The sequence below is a fragment of the Ochotona curzoniae genome, unplaced genomic scaffold, assembly GCF_017591425.1.
Source record: "Ochotona curzoniae isolate NIBS_2020 unplaced genomic scaffold, NIBS_Ocur_1.0 scaffold_2476, whole genome shotgun sequence".
Classification (NCBI taxonomy): Eukaryota; Metazoa; Chordata; class Mammalia; order Lagomorpha; family Ochotonidae; genus Ochotona; species Ochotona curzoniae.
This window is the reverse complement of record NW_024467095.1, coordinates 24,518,409-24,537,883: the sequence shown is the minus strand read 5'-3', so window position 1 is coordinate 24,537,883 and position 19,475 is coordinate 24,518,409. Positions and strand designations below refer to the sequence as shown.

Below are 19,475 nucleotides of genomic sequence, written 5' to 3'. Positions count from 1 at the left end.
TGACACAATGACACACTTGAATTTCATTGAAAAAATGTAAGTCTTCTGCTTATCAACTTAACAAGAAGCTGAGAAGGTGAACCACTGGCTGTCCCAGCTGATCCACTCCCTTTCCAGCTGTCTGCCTGGAGCCTGGGGCAGATGGTGAGGAGAGGGCTGGTGGGGTATGGAAAGTGGAAAATGGCCCGAGACCTTGGGATCCTGCACCCACGTGGGAGGTCTGTAGGAGGAGTCTCCTGGATGCTGGCTTTGGCTCAGCTCTGCTCTGGCTGTTGCAGCCTCTTGGGGAGAGGGCCAGCGGATAGAGGATCTTTCTCTCTGTCTCTCCTTCTCTCTGTAAATCTGCCTTGCCAATAAAAATCATTTTTAAAAAACTTGGAGAAGGTAGTTGACATAAATCCTTCAGTGAAGATAGAGAAATGGTCAATGTTATTTTCCAGTAGACAAATTTCAAAATAAAACCACAATGAATACAACTCAGTAATTACTAGAATGATTTAAATTAAAGATGGGCTATTTCAAATAATTGTTAAGAATGGAGCCAATGGAATGCCTTTTTTGTTTTTTCTTTGTAGGAGTTGAAAGTGGCATAATCAACCACCACCTGATCAGGGCTGTGGACTGAGCCGGGCCCTGTACCTGATAGTACATAGAAGAATCTGGTTAGAGCACACCTCAGACAAAGTTTCTTTGAGGATTTCCCCAAAAGAAATGCTGGACTCAGAACCCTAACCAAGAAAAGAGAGAAGACAGAACAGGTCAATCAACCATCTCAGCTATATGTTGGCAGCAAAATACAAGGTAAACGGAGATTCTATGATGGACTGTGTCAATCAGTGGATTTTTCAAAGACCTCATTGTGTTTGCAGTGGCAAGATTGGCAGCAATTTATAACTGGTGAACTATCAAAACCACTTGAGCAAGAACCTCAGAGCATGCCCTACATCCGGGACCTGGGGAGGGTGGGAAATTGGGTGGGCCTTCTCCCTTAGTACCCCCCTTTAAACATGAAGGAAACAATATGGAAATAATAGTCTTACCCACTTTCCTATAGCCCTTGAGCCTTTTTTTACCCTAATTAACTATGTAAAGATTGTCAAAAATATAATTTAAAAAATTAAAAAAAAAAAAAGAAAGTGGCATAATCACCTTGGAGAACATTTTGGTAGTTCCTTATGAGGATAGACATGGACCCCCCAATTCTAGACCCAACAATTCCACTCAAGAGAAGTAAAGACTTACGCATGTACAACCACACATATACGGGGGGAGAAAAGTACTTGGACATTCTGGTGTTTTCATTCACAATACTGCAGACTGCAAAAAATTCAAATAACTATTTCTAGAACAATGGGAAATAAATTAAGTATCTTAATTCAATGCAATACTCTTCCTCAGTTTTCAAAAGTGAACCACTTCTATTCATGGAATGACATGGGCAAATCAAAAACATTTGGTTGTGTGAAATAACCATAACCAAAAAACTCATGCTGTTTGGTCCAGTTTAGATGAATTTCACAGATATACATAATCTATGGTGATAGAAATCAGAATAGTGTATGCTTAAGACAGATAATGGAGTATGGGAGAGTGATCTATTTATTAAATATATATATTTAATTTATACCTATAAGTATATATAATATATATATATATAATATATGTATTATATAACTATATATCCACTCTCCAATACCCCATTTTCAAATAGATACATGTGTGGGTCTAACATTAAATGATATAGACGCATCAGTTTGAATGTTTTCCCATGTGAAAATTTTAATCATTTCACACATGAAAAAGGTGCTATAAAGGAAATACCAATTATATCAGCAAGGGAGCGAGAAGTCACGGCCAGCGCTCCTAGATGATTACAGAGAAGACAGGGTAAGACCGTCAATGTGACAAAGTATTATTTATCCAGCTAAACTAATATTTGAGTGAGCATTAAATTTTAAAAAGTGCAGTTTTGCAAAATCAAGACAATTTACTACCCAAAAGACTCCTTGAACCATAAGGTTAACAAATCTCATTTGAAATCCAGAAAGAGAAGAGGCACTCTAGAAGCAATGCCCACAGACGTTGAGAACATCAGCTAGTAACTCATTGTCAGAGTTTAAGGACAAAAACAGAATAAATTACTAAACAATGATGGTTTGAAGGATGTACATTTCGAAGAGAAAATAAAGTTCATAATGAATGATATAAGCATATTAAATTTTAAATGCATAGGATGGCCAGACCCAAGGAGCAAAAGTCAATATAAACACATAAAAACAATAAAAATTGGTGTAGCAGAAAATAAGGGATAAAGAAGATGCATGGAAAAGGAAAAAATTACATGGAGGTGTTTGAAATGAGACTAAATGTGCTGTGTACAAAAAAACTAAAAGTAAAAGATAAACGCTTTCATAGAGCAGGCCAGCTGCTTTCCAAATACTATGATCTGTATGTCTGCTAAGCTAAATAGTCTTCCTAGGGTATATAAATTCTGTAAATCCTGGGAAAATTACATATTTCTTATACACTTTAAACATTAGAAAGTTGGTCTCATTACTTTAAATTTAGTAACAACCTAAAGAAATATTTGCAGCAAAATATGCCTGAAGTTGAGTTATTTAAGGAGGAAAAGAATACGCCTGGGGCATGATTTAAGTCACAGACTTTTGTGTCTTAAACCAACATAGTCTTGAAACATCACAATAATGGCAGATTCTATGATCAGATCACAACCAATGAACAGATATTGATACAATGATTTTAGATAGTAGCGGATTTGAAATTTTAAAAATTAGTAATAACAGAAGAGATTTGAATAATCCCATTCCATTAGATTGATAAAGTATAAGCAAATTAGGACCTGGTGCTTTGGCCCTAGTGACTAAATCCTCACCTTTCAACTTACAAAAAAAAGTTTAAGCAAATTAGAAGTCCAAACAAGTATAGATTTTATTAAATTTTAACTCATTATAGCATAGTAACATAAAGACATGCAACTTTCTTAAAAATTTTGGAAACATTTGTTGTACACATGCTATTGACAAAGGACTATTCAGTAAGAATTTTTTTTTTTTATTTTCTAGAATTTAGAAATTTCCTTTTTGGCTAATCTAATTGTCAAAATGATCTGCAATGTACTAAATTAATCATTTCTTTTGAAATAAGTCATGACCTTCTGTATATTTCTTCCTTAGGTTCACTTATTCTATTTTTTAAAACTCTTCTTAAGCATTCTTTTTTCTCTCTGGTTTTCTATTTCTATTTGTCTTCTTGACCCTTGCCTATCAGATATTTGACTTAAAAATTATTTGTGAATGATTCCATGACTGTCTTGGAGAAGAAAAAAAGCACAACCAAAATATTTTTCATCTAATCACTGGCTTTCCTTCTGAGCATAAGCTGGACCAGCCTTGCAGGATCAGTGTCATGGTCTTTTCCACCAAGTCTTTTATAAATATCAAAACTGCATTTTTTTTTTCACTGTATGCCCAAGTGAAGCAGGAACTCTTTATTACCAGAAGGCCAAGTGAAGTGACACAAAGTCTAGTGGTAATTTATATTGATTACATAATAAGAAACTCCATCCTTGGTACAAAATGTTCTTTGAGCTGCAGAACCACACCTGTAGCAGTGGGAACTCACATCTGGTCCCATAAATCTGTTTTTTCTGATCCTCAGGAGAGATACTCTCATGTAAACTGTATAGCTACACGTGGAACAGGAAAGACCAAAGCAGACGGCTAAACCCAGCAACTATTTCAACCTCAGGCTCAACTACTTCTTACTTTCTTGACTTAAGACATCTTGTTTGAGAGTTGACTCCATTTTTCCTTTTAGGAAAAAATGTCTTCTGTTTGCTTATTTATAACCAACTCAGGATGCTGATACTGCTATTACTATAGGACTCAAAAATACTGAGTCAGGAGTATTAGCTTTATCCATTATATGCAGATTTCCCACATCCATCCCCATTTGTTTTTGGTAGGAAAATACCAAAAAAGAAACTGATATTTCTTCATCATTTCACATTGTCATCCCTGTTGATTTACTTGTATGTAAGTGTTTGAGTGTTTCTCTACACAAAGGTAACTTGAAAACACATCCATTGCAATAAATCAACTAACTGGTTCCCTTAAAGGAAACTCATTTGTGAATAGTGTCTGCATTTAGTGTTTCTGTTCTCCCAAGAAGTGACTTGCCAGTGACATAACAATACTGGAATAAAGTGATTTGTCAGTGATGTAAAAATATTAAAAACAATAACAATATTAAAAATAAATATTAAATACTTAATATCAAAGCATTTTTTAAAAAAAGAAATGTTATAAAGCCACAAATACAAACTACATTAGTGCTAAAAGAAATCATATCCAATCTGATTGCTACATGTTAATGGTTGACATGACAGAAGACTAACTAGCATGCTGGTTTCAAGGTAGAAACTGAATTAAATGGAGTCTTTGTCTACTCTTGACTCATATATAAAAAAAGTTTGCAAGCTCAGTGTATGGAAGGCAATTCTATATAATTATTGTTTCACTGATACCATTTCTAGACAGCAAGTCTCTTCATAATTTATCTGTTATGAATAGGTATCTTTCAAAGCATGCTACTTGCAAGCAGGCTGCCCAAATCTTTGGATTTGGGGAACATGGACTGGATTATCATTTCATCCTGGTGGGATGAAAACTCTAACTAGTAACTCTGGCTTGATGCAGCTTTAACAGCAGAGTTTCGGGACCTGTGGTGCGGCCTAGTGGCGAAATTCCTTGCCTTGAACTGCCCGGGATCCCATATGGGTGCTGGTTCTAATCCCAGCAGCTCCACTTCCCATCCAGCTCCCTGCTTGTGGCCTGGTAAAGCAGTCGAGAACAGCCCAAAGTCTTGGGACCCTGCACCCGGATGGGAGACCTGGAGGAAGCTCCTGGCTCCTGGCTTAGGATCAGCACAGCACTAGCCTGTTGCACTCACTTGGGGAGTGAATCATCGGATGGAAGATCTTCCTCTCTGTCTCTCCTCCTCTCTGTATATCTGACTTTGCCATAAAAATAAAATAAATCTTTAAAAAAAAAAAAAAGCAAAGTACAGAGGTGGACAATTGGCACAGCTTGAGACAACTTCATTTTGCATCAATTAAAACTGGGTTTGAGTCCTTGCCCTGCTATTGATTCTATTGTTCTATTAATGTCCATCCTGGGAGGCAGCAGGTAATACTTTAAGTAGTTGGATCTCTGCCACTCACATGGGAAATCCAAGTTGATGTTCAGGTTCCTAGCTTCGGGATGGCCCAGCTCTGCCTCTTCTCTGCATTTGGAAAGTGAACCAGGAGATGAAAGGTCTCTCTTTAGCTTTGTATATCTGTCTCTATCTCTTTGCTTTTCAAATAAATCAAAATAAGCAAATGAGAAATTCAAAGCAGAAAAAAGCAAGGCATAGCCGCACAGTGAAAGGTTAATAAACATGGAAGAAGGGCAGAAAAATATATCATGCACAACCATTTAGCTTGGTTTCCTGGGATAGCTGCAGTTTAAGACTGTTACTTTGGGGAGCTCCTACTTTCCCTATCAGAAGGGTCCCTGTTTGGGGCAACAAATGGCTTAGCTCAGTCTGTAGGGATGACTTTTGGCCTGAGGCAGAAAGTAGGCAGGACTGGAACTGTGAAATGACCACCCAGATGACATTAAGCGAGGAAGAGGGGATGGGGAAAAAACACAATGTGTGAGCTACTTTAACCAACAAAACCAAACAGGGGCATGGGGAGCCAGGTGGTTGAGAGGAAAATCATATAAAAATGTAAGGATGGCAATGAATCTCAACTAAACTTGAACTATGGTTATGCAACAAGGTGGAGGAATCCACCATGGGGGGAGGGGTATGGGAGGGGTGGGGGGGATCCCCAGCGCCTATAAAACTGTACTACATAATATAATGTAAGCAACAATAAAAAAAAATGTAAGGATGAATACAGAATAGAAGAAACACAGACAAGAGATGAATGAATCAGAGTAGGGATACATACAGGCCTCTACGGCTCCCCCTGCATTTGCAATCAGTGGCTATGCTCAGTGTAAAACGGATTGAAAAGGCCCATCTTCTCTTTCCACCCAGGGTAGGCATGCAATGTCCTATCTGCTATTGCCTCCCCTGGCCCTCTGGACTGCTCCAGTGCTGCTTATCATTTTGCCTGGCAGACTCACAGGCTGCCTTGGCCAAGCTTTCCCATCAAGCCCTCTCCCCTAGTTCTGGTGGCAATATACCAGACTGTCTGCTATTGTGGTTTCACAGGCTTCCACGGAGAGGCCACAGTATATGCAGCCTGTGCTTCCGTGCGTCATTTCAGAGACCTCTGGTGCCTTTTCACTGGATCAAAATTTCACGTTGCAAAAGGCTGAAAATAAGCATCAAGGGTGATTTCAAAAAGCCAAGTGATTTCTAGTACAGCCTTCCACACAGAGGAAAAATGGAATATCATGGGCAGTAGGGTCTTCAGCCCTTGGAGTTGTAGAAAATAGGCCAAAGCAATTTTCTTCCACCAATTTGCACTTGGGTGTATTAAGGGTTAACTCTGGTTATCCCTCAAAATGCCTATGTTGAATTCTCAACCTTAGAGTCCCTCAGAAGGTGATCTTAATCAGAGACCTTTAAAGGTGTGATCAAGTCAACAAGAGATTCTTCGAGTGGGCCCTAATTCAATACAACTGGTGTTTTCATTAGGAAAGGGAATTTGTACACAGATGCTTTTTTTAGAGCATGTCACATGAACATGAAGATGGCCATCAGCAAGCCAAGCAGGGAGGTCTGGAATAGAGCTTTCCTCGAGCCCTCAAAGAAAACAAGTGTGCTCACGGCTGGTCATCTAATGGCTAGGGCTATGGAAAAACAGATTTCCGTATGTGGCAGTTGGTTGCTGCGGCCCTGTGAAACACACCCTAGAGGAGGTGATCAAAGAAGTTGGCCAGATTAGCTACGGTTTTTGTTTGTTTCCCTGTCAGACTCAGTACCATCACTTCAGTTATCTGAAAGAGTGGGAACCTCCATGGCAAGATGGGACTGGTTGCATTTGAGTAAGTAATTTCAAACACTTATGCCTCGGTTTTTCCCATGAAGTTGACTGTTAGGCCTGCATTTTGAAATCCATACCATGATTGACTCTTAAGGCAAAGAGAGATCACACGACTGCTCTGAGCTTTGGACAGGACAATCAAGTTGAAATGTGGCGTCTCACCCAACAGTTGGATTTCTCAGAGTGGCCGACAAGGCAGGTGAAAACTAACTCGTTTAGTAAATCTTGCACCGATAAGTCAGTCCCTGCCTTCCCAAGACAGCATCACAGAATCAATGTTAACCTATGGAATTGTTGAATTTTACACAAGCACAAAACCAGCTTGAAGTATTTGGAGTTTAGTTCTGCAGGATCTAATTCCAGAATGGCTTCTTCTGAGTCAGAGAGAAGAATATAAACTGCTTCTTAAGTTATATCTGCGTTTAGGAAAGGAAAACACAAATACTTTTCTGTAGCCTTGTTTTGTTGTCTAAGCTGCTATAAGCTCAGATCCTCACCCTGTCCAATACTGACTTGAACAATCTCTCGAGTCAGTAGTGGTGTTTAATTCTGTTTCCTTATAAGGCACGGAAGGACAGTGTGCTTGTCTATTTGAACTGCGGCATGGCCCAATGACAAATTATAATGATTGGTTATGGAAACCTTCTGCTCTGGTTTCTGTCGCTTTCCTGAGGGAAGACACAGAACAGACAGTTGTAGGGAAATGAAAAGGCTTGGAAGCAGGCAGCAGATTTGAGTCCAGCTCTGCCATTTGCCAGCGGTGTGATTTTGGGCAAGTTATTTGGTTTACTTTTTTGCTCTAAGGTACACTTGCCAACACATTGCCTGGAAACTAGCGAAACAGTTGAATGAACTAGCTTCTCCATCAACCATTCTTAATGTGTAAACAGGGTTCCAAATAGTTAACATTTCACTGCTATTCTTACTCCTCCTAAGTTCAGTGCTTTTTCACCTTCCTACTCTTTTCTCTTTTTCTTTTTCCCTCCCTCTCAACTTCTTCCTTCCCTCTCTTGTTCTCATTCAAGATCTAAAACACTAAAGATCTACCCATAGACCTAGTCTTAGGAGTAGCACAACTCCTTGGTCATCCTAGATAAAGATTATTTGGAACAATGCAGTCAATACAGACCCACCTGGGTTAAGAGAGTGGCTCTTTGGTTTTAAAGAGGATGAAGTTTGCACTGCAGAAGCAGGCAGATGTATTTATCGAGTGCATGTGGTAACCTGAAATGCAATTGTCTTATATTCATATCTGTTAGTCTTAAATCCTGGAGAAACCAAATTGGATGAAGTTTGCTTCTTCCACGCTACATGCTGTCTTGCAGCAAGTGAAGGATGAGTATGTGGCTGAGGGTACGGAGTCTAATGAGACATGCCTCCCGAGAACCTCCATAGGAAGTCGTGGTTATTGACCAATGACTTACAGTGTAGGGTCTCTCGCATGGAAAGCAGATTAGAGATATCAGCTTTTGATGATTGCAACTTCAAAATAAAGGAATACTTGGTAATGAGGAAACAGGCTCTAACATGGTAAGTTTGAGATTCCAATTCAAGCATTTCTGACTCCAAAGTGTTTTCAAGCATCTCATACCTTCAGGGCCTCTCACCAGAGTGGGGACACCACAGCAGAGTGGCTAAGTCACCATGGTGACCACAGAGCCAGATTATCTGAGTTTGGACCCCAGCTCTGCCACTTGCAAACTCTGTGATGTTAATGGGCTATTTAACTCAGTTGCTTTGTCTATAAAATCGGTTGTCAAGATTATTCATTTTTTTCACTCTCATGGATGTCCTATGCTATTAGCCCAAGTCATGCACGGTTCTCAACACTGGGCAATGGTGAAGACCCACTGAATGCCAAAATCAACACCAGCTTTAGCTTTCTTATAAAGAGGAAATGCGTTACTCTTAAACATTGTTAATACTGTGCACGGGACAGGGTGCTTCCTTAGGTTCAAGTTATGACTCTAGAGATGCCAGACAAAGATCTCTACTCTCATGATACTTATTTTCTATGAGTGTAAGAAATAAGAGATGAACAGATGTCATTGGAAATATGCATGCAAATAAGGAGAGTTCTGTGTCCAGTATAGGGGCTAATTTTATCGTTCTATACCTTAGGACCAATGATGTGCTTGTAAATGTTTAACTTCAGAATCAGTGGGATTGGAGTCTGATTTGTGTCATGCACTGATTTCTGTGGGGTAAGCATTCTCATCATGTTTAATTTCTGGCTACCAACATGGAATTATTGAATGAAGAATTCAGGAGACAGTCTTGGTGGCTCAGCATTGTATGGTATTCTCATCATGTAGACATAATGGAAGTAACTGACTTTAACGGAATAGATAATAGCAAAAACATAGAAAAGTGACTATTGAGAGTTGAGTTTTGAGTATCTGTTCCCTTGGTGTTTAATATAATATATTTCATCATTAGTTTGAATTATTTAGTTTTTAATAATGTCTGTGTTTTTACAACTGGGTGTTAAATTCTTGAAAGCTTAAAAATTAGTTCCTGGCAGCTGATATGAGTTTGGGATGCATGGAAATGAGGGGCGGTGTCAAAGGGGAAGCAAGATGCAGTCTGCATAATGTAGTGATACAGATGTGGGTCCTAGCGTAATTCCTTTCATTTGCTCTAACACAACAGAAGCACCTGCCTTATGACAAATTATTACAAATATGGAAACATTCTTGGCATTCCTACTGGATCAACTCACTCATGCATATAAACTTTAACCTCAGTCTTTACTGATAGAACTGATGTACTTGCTGCTCTGATATATTTTTCTGTATTACACAGAGGATGTAACTCTACTTGATATAACTTTGCCTGAGTAAGAAAAGACCCTAGAGACAAATTTCCTAATCTTTTGTAAAAGTGAGTTTTCTACACCTGTTCACGTCCATGCACCCAAAGCTTCTAGTAGCTTATGGGTTCCCCACATCACTTCTGGAAGGATCGCTCAGAGAAGCACCTAAACCAGTAGTCGTGCTGGGCCCAGCCAGTGCAGGAAACTCTTCTCATTCAGGATGGTGAGGACAACAAAACAGACAATGGGGGAAAAGCACCTGCTTTGGGAGGTGAAATAGCTAATGTAACTTATCTCCAAAGTATGCTAAGGACAAAAGAAAAAGAAAAAAAAAAAAGTCCTGGATTTACCGCTCCTCCTGTCCCAACCTAAATTTCACTTAGCAATGGTGTTTGGAACAGGAAGTGGAAATACCATGAGAAATTTTATTCTTGACACATTTCCAGCAAACACTGGAAATCTCATCAGAAAGTTTTGACCTTCCAAGGATGAGAGCTTTTTGCTTGAAGCACAAGAGAATGGAGAGCTCGTGGGATGAGTCCTGGGGGTTTCAGATAACTGTCCTGTCCATTGCAGAGGAGAATCCAGTAAAACTGGTGATTTGTAATATCTGACGTTAACTTTAAGAGAGAAATTGTTACAAATTAAAAGGCTTGTTTAGGATAAAGAAGTCTATATATCCACTCTGGGTTCTTTTTATCAAAGGTGTACAGGACTGTTTCTGGGCTAGGTGCTTTCAGATGCCTGGATGCGTTCTGGTGGCTCTGCTGAGCTGGACAGTGGAGGAGTGAGAGCAGGCAGTTCCACAGCTGAGATTCAGATATTGGTTAATACCCCCTTGGTACAGCCCGGATTGTAGTGTAGCAAGTGAAACTGCAGCCTAAAGCAGCAGCATCCCACATGGGCACCGGTTGTTTCACTTAATCGAGTTCCTTGCTAACGTGCCTGGGAAAGCAGCAGAGGATGCACCAAGTGCTTGGGCCCCTGCATTGGTATGGTAGACCTGGAAGAAGCTGCTGGCTCCTGTCTTCCGATTAGCCCAACTCCAGTCATTGTGTGGAATACATCAACAGATGGAACATCTCACCCTGTCTCTTTCTCTCTCTCTCTCTCTCTGTAACTCTGGTCTTATATAAATAAATCTTTAAAAAAAAAATTCACTAGTACAAAGGCAAATTGAGCTTCATGGAGTGCTAATGGAACATTATCGTTTATACTCAGGAGGCAGCGTTAGTGTACTGAAAAGGTTAAGCTGCCTGGAACTTAGAACTCTGCGCTCTGTAGCTGTCTTTGCCACTAGTTAACTAGATGACCTTGACAAAGTTCCTTGCTTTACTCTTTTGTTTAGCAAGTATTTATTCCACTGCAGCCTTAGGACGAGCACTGAATCTATACGAAGGATGAAAGAGATGTTCCTTGTCCTCATAGTTCTTACTGACCAACAAGAGGGGCAGACATCTGCAGATGACATATACAAATGTACAAAAACGTATGAAACGACAATTTTACTTAATGTGACTAGGTTAGTTTCTCATCTGGAAAATGAAAAATAGATTATTGTTTTCTTTTCTTTGCTTTTTTTTTTTTTTGAGAATACCTTCTTAAGATCCCAAACTTCCTGTCCCACTTCCCCTCACACACTATAAGTATTCATTTTAGGCCTACCCTTTGAGAAAACACGAAACAAAAAGATACCAAGAATTCAGTCATTTTTCAAATGAATTTGTATTTTATCACCATGACGCACCTACATAATTAGGAAAGCAGTAACACAGCTTCATGCAAGATGAAATATTTATTCAGCTTGTCAAAATAGCTGTTGCTGCCCAGAGCAGTAGCCTAGTGGCTAAATCCTCTCTTTGCATTTGCTGGGATCTCATATGGGGCCCAGTTCATGTCCTGGCTGTTCCAGGTCCCTGATTGTGCACTGGGAAAACAGTAAGAGGACGGCCCAGAGCCTTGGAATCTGCACCCGCATGGGAGGCCCAGAGGAGGCTCCTGGCTCCTGGTTTCAGTTTGGCTAAGCTGTCGTGGACACCTGGGGAGTGAACCAGCAGACGGATGAAAGATCTGTATCTCCTTCTCTCTCTAGATATGCCTTTTCGTTAAACGAAATAAAACAACAAGAAATCTACTCTTTGAAAAAGAAAAGTGCCTGCTGAATTTATGAATTTTTCTTTTCCAATAGGTTGGCAGTATCCCCAGAATCCCAGGCCCGAGGGAGTCCAGACCAAGGACACACAGAACTCAGTAGTTATTCCTTGGTTTGCAACAAATCACTATCCATCACACCATTGCTTTTCCCCAATGAGCTTAGACTGAGCCTGGGGATCTTTCTTAATATACCGATTGGCTGGAATTTGCATACATATGAATAAATTATACATATATCCCCCACATTAAGTGATTTCCTAAGGTCCTGCCCATTCAAAACATTCTGTATCTATGTATTCAGCTCTGCTCTCTTGAGAGACTCACTTTTCTCATTTCTATGCATAAGTACTTCAAGTATTGGAAAACATTAGCATGGACCCTCCATTATCTTTCCTTTGAAATAAACAGCTCCAGGTCCCTTTTCTGGTCTTCCTATATTTTCCCAACTCCCTCTAGCCTTTACTGCTCACACACCTAAATGAACATCCATCAAATCCTCTCCGAAGAGGCCAGCATTGTGGCATAAAGGGTTAAGCCATCACCTAAGACATTGCCATATGGGTGCCAGTTCCAGTCCTAACTGCTCCATTTCCAATTCAGCATTCTGCAAATACACTCAACAAAGCAGCCGAAGATGGCCCAAGTGCTTGGGTCCCTGTGAGCATGTGGGAGACTGGAATGAAGTTTTTGTCTGCTGGCTTTGGTCTGGTCCTTCCTAACCACTGTGGCCTTTTGCAGAAGTGAACCAGCGGAAGGAGTGTCTCTTTCTCTCTGAAACTCTCCCTTTCAAATAAAGAAACTCAATCTTTAAAACAATCCTCTCAGAAGAGCAAATGGCAAACAACACTCTGTCCCAAATGTAATCCGAATGATACAGATAGCACGGTAGAGTTCACTCCACTTGGTGGACATCATGGCAGGTGTTCAGCACATGAGAATACCTTGCAAAGATGGCCTGGACCCAAACTTCCACCAATTAATACTAACCCTTGTGCATTGTCTGACCCAAGCAAGGTGGCTTACACTGGGACGTATTCATTTTTATTTATTGGCATGGTGAGTCATGGTTGTCTGACTCTCATTGATTGCCTTTAGCTGAGTAGAGAGATCATTTCACACTGACAGCCAATGTGAAGTTTCTTGCCAACAGAAACACTCAGAGGATTTTTATCTAAAATCTTTCTGAAATGGATGAATCTTATCTCTTCAGTTACCGGTGGTGCAAGCCTCCATGTTATCCTCCCTGAGACTGGCTCATTGGGCTATGCCAAGCTGGTCTTCAAGAACTGCGTGAGCTTAATAGTGGGCATTCACCTCTCTGAATCCATTTAAATAAAAAATACCAATGTTAACCATTTAGCAACCTCCTGTTTCCTTCCTTCTTTTCCCAACTTTCTATTTCAACCAAAATTGTCCACTGGCCTTTCTTTACCCAGGGTGGCAATGGGCTCCCAGACAGTTGGCCTGATTTATTCTAAAGCAGGCTGGTCCTTTGATGTCCTCCTTCTGCCAAGGGATTTTCCAAATGAAGACAAAATTTATCAGATGAACCAATCAGATCCCCTCTTTCAGGGCTTGATCACAGAAGGAATTTCCCAGCCGATAAGATGGCAAAAAGAAGCAACTGTGTGTGACAAACTACAGAGGAATCATATATTATTGCCAACAATAATGTAGATCCTAGTCTTTTGCTGCGCTCCTTCTGCCCATCTTGGCTCCACTCTCCTTGGACCCTCCTTCTGCTTTGTCTTCCTCTGCTAGCTTTCCCTGCGACTCAGTTCCTCTCACTCATGCACCTTGGAATCCCATTCCTTTGCTGGAACAGTCTCTCTTCTCTGAACACTGTGCTAAGCCTCTCCCACACTTCACCTGACCTGTCTGTACAAACGCCTCCTGGTTTTAACCCCTTGATTCCTAACTTTTATTTTTGCTGTTTCTTCTCTACCCACCTGGGTTCCAGTCATAGCTTAGCCGTTGCTTTTATTCCCTTCGGTCTATCTGGCTGAGACTGCCCCCCCTGCAACCCAGAACTTAGTGGATCTGATGATCTTTGAGGCCTACAGGATACTCCATTTACCTTCTCACCTTGTTCTACGAGTCTTCTGTACATACTGGTTCTTAATAAACTCTCATGACAAGTCAAGGGAATGGCACATGTGCACATAGGAGTAAAAGGAACTAACCATACACTCCTATTTAATACGTTACTTTCCAAGTGAGATGATTTCCTGAGAACCAAGCATTTTCATCTGAATATTCACAAAAACAGTATCAAAATTCTCAGGGAACTATTAGAAAGCAGTTTATCTCTAGTTGTCTATTGTGTGTCTTTGTGTGTGTGTGGGGGGGGGTATTGTCTGAGGATACACTTAATAGCAGCCATTCCTGTGTCCTTCTAGCCACTGCATGTTCCCTGTAGAAAACCGCTAATTCTCTAAAGCAGATCACCTTGTCCTTGCAGTCAGGGCCACATTATGCAATCTCCTTTTAGATACCTGGGTCTTCACTGGAACACTTCGTTCCAGATGTGGGAGAGAAGCAACTACATTCCCACAAGTGCTTTGATCCCACCCTAAACCTGTCTCCATTGGAACCAAGGCTTTATACTGCTCCATACCCTCATGTCCTCAAGCTCAAGGTTCTCTCTCTACAATCAATTACAAACTGCAGGCTCACAACGGACCTTCAGGGATTGGGGCTATTTGAGGCTTGCAGCAGTCTGAAACAACAGCATCAATACAGAGCAGAATCAAGGGCTGCAAGATAATCGGGCCTTCCTCCTCACACTGTAGGGGCACCTTCTTTGCTCTCTCACAGCTCCCACTCAACGCTCAGCAAGCTTAGAGTCGGTGGCAACATCCAGAATGATTCCTCATCACAGAGATTGCCTTCATGTCCACTCTGTCTTCTCTGAATGTTCTTCCTGTGCCTCAACCTTGAAGCTTCTTTTCCCCCTAACAAAACCGTATCTGTGCTTAACCTTTCCACTGTTCCTCTGGGCCTCAGCCACAAGAGCTGGGCCCTTGTCAATGCCCAGTGTTTCCAATCAGGAAAGCCCCCTGTTTGGCCTGGGGCTGGGGAGGGCGCTAGAGAAGCTGGCGAGTGGAAGGCTGAGGGTGAGGGAACTAGGGGCTGCTGCCAGGTGTTAATCCCAGCTGGGACTAGTGAAGGCTGAGGCGAACAGAGGTGAGAGGCAAGCTGCAGGAGGAGTCCGGTCTCAGTACCAACAGGAACCACAGCCAGATGCTCCTGATTACCTCACCTTTCCTATAAAGCCCAGGCTTGACATGCTTGGCTGAATTCCATGCTTTTGGCTGGAGGCAGAGAAGCCGCCTCATTTACTAAGGCCTTTCTGTTGTCAGCACTTTGTCGTTGGTCTTCTGTTCAACTGGATCCTCAACTTTCCCAGTTCCTGGCTATTCCTTTGCACCACTAGTGCTCCTCTTTACTGTATTTCCCACGGGTCTCTGATCCCCAGAGCCAAATTTCAGACAACACTGGGCCACACTGGAATTCCCTGGACATTAAACCATGAGTTTTAGATAGCACAAAAAGCCAGAAGAAACCATTTAAAGTTCTTGAAATAGAATGATGTGGGGATCCTGGGTAAGAAATGGAGGGTACCAGCCAGGAGGAGCATAATGCCAGCACTCAGTTCAAAGTGTATAGCCGATATGGAAGAGCGCTAGGTAACGTCACTCAACTGAATATAGGAGAAGCACTATAATGTCCACTCCACAGATGAGGCCACAGAGATGAGAACTTCCTCAAATCTGAGTATTATCTAAACAGAAGAACCAGTTCATAAGCCAAGATCTCACAGTCATACTTATGAGTTAAACCTGAGCTGTAGTGTCACTGAAATTGCCCAGCTCCTCAGGAACCACAGGCGTTTCTCCAACAACGAACTGGGTTTAGAAAGACTGATGAAGGACTTTCAGTTAAGGAGCTCATGGTTCTATTTTCAGTCTATGAGAGAATTCACCCAGAAAGCCCTTTTCCAAAGCTTGAGAAGTCCTTGGCAGTCTCATTCTAACCCCCTTCTTAGTTATACCATGCTATTTGCATACCACTTGGTCAGCATTTTTCCCTAACCCCTCACCATGGGTTCACCCCACCACATTTCTGGGACATGTAATAGACTTCAGGAAGACAGGCACCTAGCTAATCCCTTTTCATGCCCATTTAGAAGTCAGTTCCTTGTCTTAACAGGAAGGGCCAAGTTGTCAACATGTTGCCATGAAAATGACAAGTAGAGGCGATTATATGTATTTTGAAGAAGAGACCTGCAAAGGTGTGTTTTGCTGATCAATACAGACAATGTCCAGGCTGGAATTCTGGAACTTTCAATGGCTAGACATAGGACCAAATTATTCCATGTACATGTGGGCAGGAGATGCCTCAGCCCAGCCATGGCTGTCATAACTCTTAATAGCCTCACTTTCAGGAAATACTTCCATGTATCTCATTTAAAGTCTGTAAAGGTCCAGTTTGATTAGGGGGTTACCTTCTCATTACTTCAATGCAAGAACTGTGTATTTATTTAAGACAATCCTTTGGGCCTTATTAGTTCAATGGCACATCCTATTGACTTTGAGCAAAGGAAACAGCCTTTCACTTCATAGATCAATTTACTGTTCTTTTGTCTCTGAAGATCAACTCATGATTAATAACATTTTTGTTCCAGAACTTTTCCAGTGTATTTTTCTTAATTAAATAACATTTAAAAAAAAATGAACCTTCTTGTGATTTCATTTTCTTAATTCTTTTTTTGTTTTCCTTTTTGTTGCCTCCTTACTTGGGGAGAAATACTTTAGCTAACTCAATGGGACATCAACAATTTTCTGTAACATGCATTGTGTAACAAAAATTGATGCATGGATATGAAAATTGGGGGCATCAAAGTCAACTTATCTTTTAATTCCATCTTCATGAAACCTTCTCAGCCCACAAAGAGATGTCTGAGGTTTAATCACCATACATAGAACACTTACTGTATGATTTTTTTAATGTGTTTTGTGGTTGTTCGGGGTGAAGAGCGGAGAGAGAGGATGGGAGAGGATGATCATTGCCAAGCTCAAACTTTCAGGGATTCAGATGTTGGTTTCAAAATGAAATTTACCCTCAGATCTCAAGATCGTAGATTTCCTTCCAAGTTGCATACCCTACATTGTTTAGAAAACAGTTGAAAAAGAAGTTGCTCTCCATATTTTGATTGACATTAAAAACGCTGTGAAAATAGTTTGAAACTTGATCTCGCTGAGGGAAAGACAGTGATCAAACTATAGCTTTTGCCTGCAGCCTTTCTCTCCCAGTTATCAGAAAGTTTCCAGGGGAAAGAAGTCCACAGGGAATTCTGTTCTCATGTAGCATTTCTAGGAGATAGAGACTTTCTCAAATCATTATCCCCCACTTTCTGAATCCGATGAGAAAACAAGGTTTAATGCATCTCCACACAGAGGCACCTTACCCCGTGGACTCAGTGAATCACTGTAGCTGGTAGCCCAGAATGGCCAGCGTTAGTTTAAAAATGAGCAGATTTACTCTTTCTAACAGAAAGCACCTAGTCCTCACGCAAGTTCTATTGCCTGGCTTTGCCCAACACAGGAGGAGGATTTTACCATTTCAGTTTACAAAGCCCATCCGCACAGCCTTGTTAACAGGAGGGACCTATGAATAACAAGTACTTTGTTCTCATCCCCTTCCCTGACCATGTATTGCCACGGTACTGAAATTCCCCACCCTTGACAATCTGTTCTTTCTAGAAGGAATTCCAAGCTCCTACCAACTTGTTGCCTTGTATGTCTGTCTCCTTCCTTTCTGAAACACACTTCCAGCTGTATCTTTTCCAACTCTATGGGCTCAAACAGACACAGTTTCGATCAGAACACAGGATTCTAAAGAAATAGCTTGGTAGGTTGTTAATGAGACTTATTGAAAACACATCCAACGGCAGATGTATTTTCTCATTGCTAGGTTTTATAGGAAACAGATCTCTGCAGGCATCTTCTGTTTTAGCAAACATCAGGTCAGTGACAGTAACTCAATTACGATAGTACTTTTCTAGCTACGGCTTTATTTCCCTGCACCCCTGGAAATTCAGTTCTTAAATGCTGAGAGCAGTGATAGAAAACAAAGCACCAGAAATACCCTAGGCTGCAAAACGAAACTCACTCCCTGACTTCTCAGCAACCTGAAAAGTTGTTGCTTAAAAGCAAACTCTCTTCAATCTTTCATAATAAAAGATTTAGGAGAGACAGCGTGTCTGCGAACACCACGCTGACTCCCAGGTAGAATCCCACACCAGACTCCTGAAAAACAAACAAACAACAGAAAAGCAAATCCCTAGCTTAATCCAAACGCCGGCGCACTCTGAGTGGAGTCTCTATAGGATCTCTCTTCCTGTCGCAACTCTAAAAACAAAACTTGAAGTCTCATCCTGTTTGCCTTCCGGGAACATCCCGAGAGCCGTAAAGCCCAGCCAAGCTCCAGGAATTTTATGTGGTTTATTGCCTTGAACAATCCTGCAGCTCCAGCTCCCTTTGCTTGGCCTGGAATGCAAACGAAACCCTCCGAGAAAGCCACAAGATTCTCCAGCAAAGTAAAAAAAAAAAAAAAAGTAAAAAAAGAAAGCTCCCTGTGTCTTACCTTGCAGGCTGAAACTTCTTCCTTGGACCTACGCTGGAAAGGTAGGGTTGATTTTGTTTAAGCCGGAGTACAGCAAGGGAGCCTGCAGGCAGGCAGGCAGGCAGGCAGGCAGGCAGCCTAATGCACACTGCTCTATTCAATAAAACTGCAGACCGCCCTTCTTTAGCCCCTCCCAGAAGTCCATGCTAAGTGAACGCATATCCCCTCTGTTTACAGTCGGCAGTCAGTGGTATGCATTGTCCTGTTGCTGTTCTAATAGGCAGCCAATGACGACACTGGGTCAAGGTGATGCAGTCTGCCTGTGGAGGTGCCTGTCATTCCCTAGGCATGCTCAGGAAATCGCTCATCAGAAAAACCAAGAGCTAAAAGGCTCTGGAGACTTCGTAGAGGCTGCCAAAACCAGCCTGCTCCATGCCCTTTTTTGGTTATCCTTAGCAGGGCCTCTGGAAGTGGATTCATGTCAGGAACAATCATAAAAAATGTGCATCTGAGAGAAGGAGGCTGTCTTGTGGAGCGCAAATGGAGCTTTCAAAAGAAAGCACAGGCTGTGGAATGAAAAGTTAATAGTAGGTCAGTTTAGTGGAAGTGGAGTGGGGTGGAGAGAGCTATCTAATGGAAGCTTGTTTTTTACCCCCCCTCCCAAAGTATTTGCACGTACAGAATTCATTTAAAGTTTTATGCAGTTGAAAACCAGAAATGCACAAGACCCAGGTATTGTGTCCAGACTAAATTCTAGTCTAAAAGAAGCACAGTCCTCCAAATTATATCTGTATATATTTATAATATATTATAAAT

The 19,475-nt window shown here is 41.2% G+C and overlaps 1 protein-coding gene across 3 annotated transcripts in view; it reads right to left on the bottom strand.

Moving 5' to 3' along the window:
- The window catches only part of CALD1 (caldesmon 1), a 171,985-nt gene extending 152,943 nt beyond the window's left edge, over positions 1-19,042 (bottom strand). For 2 of the 3 annotated variants that reach the window (XM_041002084.1, XM_041002085.1), the window contains exon 1: positions 18,681-19,039. The gene's annotated coding sequence lies outside the window, so the exon portion shown is untranslated. Of the gene's footprint in view, positions 1-18,680 lie in introns of all 3 variants that reach the window. The other variant, XM_041002083.1, reaches the window with a different exon arrangement.
- Between the last annotated feature and the right edge of the window lie 433 nt (positions 19,043-19,475).